This window comes from Electrona antarctica, assembly GCF_951216825.1.
Source record: "Electrona antarctica genome assembly, chromosome: 22".
Taxonomy (NCBI): domain Eukaryota; kingdom Metazoa; phylum Chordata; class Actinopteri; order Myctophiformes; family Myctophidae; genus Electrona; species Electrona antarctica.
This window is the reverse complement of record NC_136805.1, coordinates 41844425-41851941: the sequence shown is the minus strand read 5'-3', so window position 1 is coordinate 41851941 and position 7517 is coordinate 41844425.

Genomic DNA, 7517 nt, shown 5'->3' with positions numbered 1-7517 from the left:
GCAGTGCCCTGCTGAAGGCCAGCACTATATAGACATATGATGACCAACACCATACATTTAGTAATGTAGGATTTGTTGACTTTTTTTTCTTTCCATTAGTTGAGAAACCTACAGTGGTGAGCAGTTGAGACTGGCAGTGATACCACTTGACTGCCTCCCTGTTGCCTATGTGGTGCCACACCCCCTTTGGTGGTACCACGATTGACACTTAATTTAAAGGTGTCAATGGTGTAGTGTGGCACATGTGAGTCCATGATTTTTTGCTAGATTCATTGGTGAATGCATTTCAGTCATTTTTATTCAGTCATCTTTTATTTTTATGTTTTATAAACATAGAAAATAACGAAAATAATAGAAAATAAAGCAGAATCCGAAGGATGAATTAAAAAGCAATTGTTTCTTTAAACAAAACTGTGTATATCCCATTTAACAGCATTAGACAAATGAACTTAAAAAACAATGTATTATTTGTGGAATCTAACTCAGGTCTCCTAATGAGTAGATTTGCTTATAAAACATTAAATATAACAATAATTAAATCAAGTAATTTTGAGGCAGAGACAAGCTTGTAGAATGTAAAGCAATGTGATGTTCTTATGCCTATAAATATATTAAAATATAATTTTCCTTAACCCCTAAAATAAATCTTTATATTAGGGCTGCCAATCAATTAAAATATTTAATCATGATTAATCGCATGATTGTCCATCGCAAATTAATCCCATATTTTTTATCCGTTCTAAAACCTTAAATCAGTGGTTTTCAAACTTTTTCATATCAATATTTATTCTGCATTTGAGCCACGGGACGCCATTTGATGAGATTTATCCTTGCAGACCCAAACTAAAGAATAGCCTATGTTCACATTTCCATGCTGTATTGATGTTGGTAAATTAAAGTAATGCAGATTTTTAACAATAATTAAACTGTTGAGAGTGTAAAATGGAACCTCAAGATTTAAATATCTATTTCAAGTTTTTAATAATCTTATCACCATGGGAGTAGACAAATGCTTCATGCAAATGCATGTTTTTTATTATTATTATTGGAACAATGACAAACACTGTCCAGGATCCTCTCTCTCTCTCTGTCTCTCTCTCTCTCTCTCTCTCTCTCTCTCTCACACACACACGCACGCACGCAAGTCTCTCAATGCTCTATCAAACTTCACCGTGCATTAATTGTGCGTCAAAAAATTAGTGCTATTCAATTTAATTTGCGTTAAGACGTTATTATCGCTTTAACATTGACAGGTCTAATTAATATAAATTTCCTTAACCCCCAAAACAAATCTTTGTAACATTGTTACAGTCAGTTACAGTACTACTAAAAGCAGGGCGAAAAGATGGGCAAGCTAGGTGTTAATTCATTTGCATGTCATTGTGTGAAATCCAATGTGAATTTTCTTCCCCCCCCAGTTTGTGCTACCTCTTCAAGTGGCACATTAGAGTCGACCAGAAATATCCTAACTTCATAATCAAATTCAAATTGCCTAGTGTTTAAGTGGTAAATGTGTTTTGTAACTAAGCTAAAAAATAAGGAAAAAAATAAAGACAAAAAGATGGTAGAAAGATATAGTATACTATAGTATGTATAGAAAACACAAATAATGAGATGGAAACCACATCATAATCTCAGTATATTTACCTGGAAGCTGACTTTCTATGAAGTCTTAAGAGTGATAAAAAACATGGACTAATTTAAGTTAATTAAACTGAAGTGAGATTTCTTAACCCCATAAAGATGTGTTATAATAAATAAATGTCCACACTGTCCTGCTATAAGACATTTTATTCAAAAGGCACTGCATGAAAAGTGTCATATAATAAAGTAAGCCTGCCTCAAAATGTCTTGATTTAATTGAGGGTTACATTGAAAGCATTGGTAAATGTTGCATTTATATAGCACTTTAACTTTTATCCAAAGCACTCTACTACTCTTCTATTCAACATAGAAGAGTAACATTTCACCCTGGCTCCATTTGTGGGGACACAGAGGCCAGATTGTGTTGGATGCATGGTGGGGGGTGGGGTACTATGAAATGTATTGCCAGGAAACCCCACACAATGTAATGTATTTTTAATTTAGCATCTAAAGAATGAATCTCAAAAACCTACCAGAACTGTTTTACAGAGATAATACCCCTTAAAACTGACTTGAAAACATGCAGTCAAAACAATTTAGACTTGTTAGTTGGTTGGTGTTGTGTAGACGAAAGCATGCACTCTCTATGTAGGCTACCAGACCAGAATAGTGACCATCCCCCTTCATTTCAAACACTACATGCAAATAACCTTGCATTTGTCTCATCTAGGACTCTTGACTGGAAGTTGAAACCAGACTCCTGTAGGCTACACTCTCAGAGATAAATGAGGATTCCATTGTGTAACTGTAACTCATTGATGGATTGACTACTTTATTTGCAAGAAACAGTTTGCAAGAAACACGCACATAAAGTACAGTTGAATACAAACACGAGTATGATATAAAGCGCTTTGGATAAAAGTTCTATATAAAAGCACAATTTACCATTTACCAAAATATGGCCTGTTTCCATTGAGGTCCTGTGTATTCAATTAATCAAAACATACAGCCCAGGAGTTCTGTACGGTTAGGAAATGTAACTCAGTTTCCACTTCATTTTGTGTGCAGTGGATGCATACTGTAGTGTAGCCTGTCATAGGACTGCATATGACGGCCTTTCTCAATTGCAAGACTCTGCTCACTGAGTCTGTACCCAGTTTACTTTACTTTTGCATTTGGGTTGCTTCTTTCAAAGTAAATGGAACATGAAAACTAATGATACATTCAAAAAAACAACATTGTGTTAGGGTTCATAGTTGATTGATTTAATCCTTTATGAACAGTGTGCAGGGAAAAAAACACAGGAGAGCACAGTTTGAAGTGAATAAAATTCACCCTGGCTCCATTGTTTGGGACACAGCTAAAGGTGTTGGATGCACCGTGGGGGATGGGGTAATATGAACTGTCTTGCCAGGAAACTGTGAAGCATTTTAGCTCACATCTGAATTAAACTCCTGAACATCATTAAATATGAATTAAAATACTCTATATTCTCTTGCCGATTTCCAATACTTTTATTTCTACTCCACATCTCAGAGGCAAATATTGTAATTTTACAGGCAGGCAGGCAGGCAGGCATTGATTGATTGAAATATTTATTAACAGTTTGCAGAATTACAGTACATTTCAAGCACAAACTCAATACAAAGACTGTTAACTGTGAGTGGACGACCCAATTAAGCATTACACTTGTTTACAAGAGGGTCCACCATGTTCAATTCATCAAAATATGAATTTAATGGCAGGCAGGCAGGCAGGCAGGCAGGCAGGGTCCATTTGGATAACAACTATCCATTTAACTGGGGACCACCTGGAGCCCCTCAGGGACCACTGGTGGTCCACAGACAGGTTGAGATCCTCTGCTTTAGCAGTTAATGCAAGGATTTTACATTATTAGATTCCAGCCTTTGTTTATATTTTAATATATTTAAAGATTATAGCCCATTCAATATACCAATGTAAATAACTTTAAAGAGCTAATAAAAGCCATGCATTATTTTGTATTATGTGCAATTCCTGGGTGTTATATTTCATAGATTGTCCCTGCCTCAAAATGTCTTGATTTAGCATTCCTGCCTCATACTGACACAAAATGCCTGTGTCTGACCATTAGTTGCTCTCTGCTGCCATCTCCTGGTGACAGCATGGAATAAAGTGGTACCACCAAAGACGTGGTGCCACGCGGTGCCAGGGAGGTGCCAGGGAGGCACCACCAGTGACACTTTGGAGTGCTCACCACTGTATAACTGAATGACCCGGTGACCTATTTACTGACAAGTTGGAGGTCAATAAATTCAACAGAAAAGGGGAGTTATTGTCCTGGTTGAGTCATTATTATTATGAAATGATTAGTAGTCAATGGTACTTCACATTAACATTGTGAAGTACAAGTTGTGATGACTGCACTTCTTTCTAATGCTAAATAGTGAACAAACCCCACATTCTTTCACCAGGTTAAAATGTAAACAGGCTAAATGCTGATGGCTGATGCTTCATTCACTGTAGACAATGCATTGAAATGCAGAGATTAAACGTGTTAATGGTCACTGGTTGTCTGGCATTGGACAGATCACCTGTTAATGATCACATTATGGATGCACTGAGACCATTTTACACCTCTTTGACTCTGATGAGTTTCAGCAGAACTACAGAAACCTTTGTGAAATGTAAGGGATATTTTTTGTTAAAATCGCTCTAGTAATCACTATCGCTATATTGTTTATTCAGTAACAGAGGTCACTGTCTCCATATCCAGTCATTTAACTCATAGTGAAACTGGAAGGGATTGAATGAAAATACATTGAACTAAAACACAAGCTGATAAATATTTGCAGGGTTCTCTCTCCTTTTATGTAATCTGTGGCCCACATGTAGCCTGCATGTATTTCTGTTTACCAAAGAGATAGTGAGATGGGTACTCTGTTTTTAAGTTGCTTGTTTCACTATTTAGATAATTAGCTGCCAGGCCACCTTCCTCTACAAACCCATTGTAACTTTTGTTTGATTCTTTGAGAAAACACATGTCCTTGGTTCTGGTGACTGAAGTAATTGGTGCTTTCAATTAATCTAAATGGAGTTTGAAATTACAATTGGAAGCTTTATCGACATCTGTTAAAATGACCCCCAACAGTTATGTGATGGGCTGTAGCCATACTATATAAAACGTACACAATATGTATTTGTGTATGTAACAGTTGTATTTCATCCATGCTTATCATCGCTCTGGGTTAAGACTAGCATCTGCCTAAATTGTAAATTGAAACAGTATTCTGTGCAGAATGGTAATGTGTCCACAGTGCAAAAATGAATTATGAAAATATTACAATATAATGTAATTATATTGTTCACGTCACTGTAACTTAACGTGAGCTTTTGAACAGACTACATTCAATATTCCAATACTGTATTGACCATAAACATGTGATACATAGGACACAACCACTTCTTAATTAAAATCATCAATTTATTAAAATAAACAAATGTAAAACATGGATAGAATGAACCAGGTTTAAGTGTTACTTTTGGTCATAGTAAGTGTCAATTAATGCGTTTACGGACAGGCAAGGCCTGTCACCAAAGGCATGATCACATCTCTGATGCTCTCATCAAAATCCTCCTTTGAGTTAGAATTAAGTGAGAAACATCAGTTTTGAAATAAAAATAAAATAAAACAAATTTAATACACCCACCGGAAGTAGGCTAAAGTGTTAGTAAAATAAGGTAAACTTTAGTTTAGGATATCGTGTGGAGAAAGATAATAAACAGATCTTGGCCGGGTAGGCTAACAGTGGCTTATGGATAAGCTGTAGTGGTGAACTGAGGAGAGACAGAATGTCCGCCCAGAGGCGCAAACCAACACATTCATATTCCCATTCGTTGTGTGCCATAACTTCATGTTCAGTTTCATACAACCTTTTCGCCGGGTATCAGAGGCTGTCGGCATGTGGCGTCGGTTTTGCTCATGGGTTGAGCAGTGTCCCCTGACTCTAAACTGTAGTGCATGTACCCCCAGGGGTAACCCAGTGTTTTGAAGGCAGTGGCCTGTTGTAGCCAGAGGGGAGAACCTGCTTTCCCCCCCAGCCTTCCATCTTCTTCCACAGCCATTTTGCCACTGTGGACCGGGGCGTGCTGAGAGCGCGCACAGGAGAGGCGGCAGGAGAGCCGGAGTAGGTTGTTGGCAGGCTGGCGACATGGCCGCAGAGAGAGTAGAGCAGGGCGTTGTCAGGCTGGAGCATGGCTTTCCCGGTCAGTCCACCGTCTCCTGTGAGTGGCATCTCACAGGGTTGTAGAAGGTTGCGTGATGATTGAAGTAGAAAGAGGACGACAGCCGGAGCGGGTCAGAGCATCGGCAGGCCTGACTCGGCTGCACGCCGACATGGGGCAGGATTGCAACTGCAGGCAGGGCCTAGTGGGGGCGGTTCCCCTAGGCACGTGGTGTTCAGACAAACGATCACCAAGACAAGAGAGAGAGAAGGAGGATTGCCACAGTCTTTGCCCTGCTGTGGGGGCTCACAGCAGACCCCCCTCCTTAGGAAAATGGCTGTCTTTTCCAGTCATAATGTTACACCCACTTTGAACTGCTGTCTCATGGACCTGATCAATTTAACCTCTTTATTAATTAAACTACCATGCAGAAAATGAATACCTCTGACCATGGATCCAGACTCTGCATACACTTGGTTTTAGTGTGCTACCAAACATGACAGGTTGATGTCAACTAGAAAGTCAGTAAGGAAGCAATGTAATTAACAGAAGAAAAATCGCATTTAAACTGTCACAGTTAAGATATTGTTGCAGTACAGTGAACACCATGACAATGGAATATTCTCAGATCACAGAATATTATAGCATAATATGCTAATATATCATGGCTGTGTGTGTGAGAGAGACGCGTCAGGCATTCCATTCAATTGAACTATTTTGTTCTCACAGAACAAGGTGAGAAAGGTCAATCACCTTAGCTGCAGGCCAATCACCAAATTAATGTGCACGGGACATTTTGGAGAGGGACAGAACAAGGAGATATTTCTTTAAAAAATCATAACTTCTGACAGGAATGCACTAGAAACTTACTTTTTTTTGTATGCTCATATCGCATTCTCGCCGAGATATATTTTCGAGTTAATAAAAAAGGAAAAAAATAATATTCTTTATTTAATAAAAAAAAAAAAAAAACGAATGGTTCAAGCCCATTGATTCGAGTGCCAACCCTAACGAGCGAACATTCAAACCTTGAATGTTTGGGGACAGCCTTACCGAGATGTGGACAATTTACAATTTACAATTTAGGCATTTAGCAGACGCTCTTAATCCAGAGCGATTTACATTAAGCAATAACAAAAGCATGGCATACATCACATATATAAAAAGTAGTTATCATGAATCATGCGTAGACTAAGAACGTAACAGTGGAGTATCTATGTAAACTATACATACTATACTATATAATATATTATACATGTGTACTATAAAGTGCTATGACTACATAAAGTGCAATTCTAGAGCTGTCTACGTAACAAGCTATAAGTCTGTTTAAAATACTATCTAAGTCTACATAATGTGCTATCTAAGGGGATAGGCTAGGGCAAGTGTTACGGGCCATGGTGGAGTCTGAAGAGGTGGGTTTTCAGACTACGGCGGAAGATTGGGAGTGAGGCTGCAGTTCTGACTGTGATGGGAAGTGCATTCCATAGTTTTGGAGCCAGAAGGGAGAAGAGTTTGGGACGTGTGGAGCGTTGTCCCGGCGTTTTTAGTGAAGGTACCTCCAGCTTCCCTGCGTTGGCTGATCTGAGTGCGCGGGAGGGTTTGTAGGGTACGATCATACTTGTGAGATATGGAAATGAAATGAAATGAAATCTATATTTACCCAGGGTATCTGGGCTAAGCTCAAGAACTTGTTTCCAGCCAGGCCCTGCTCATAGAACACATTTCAT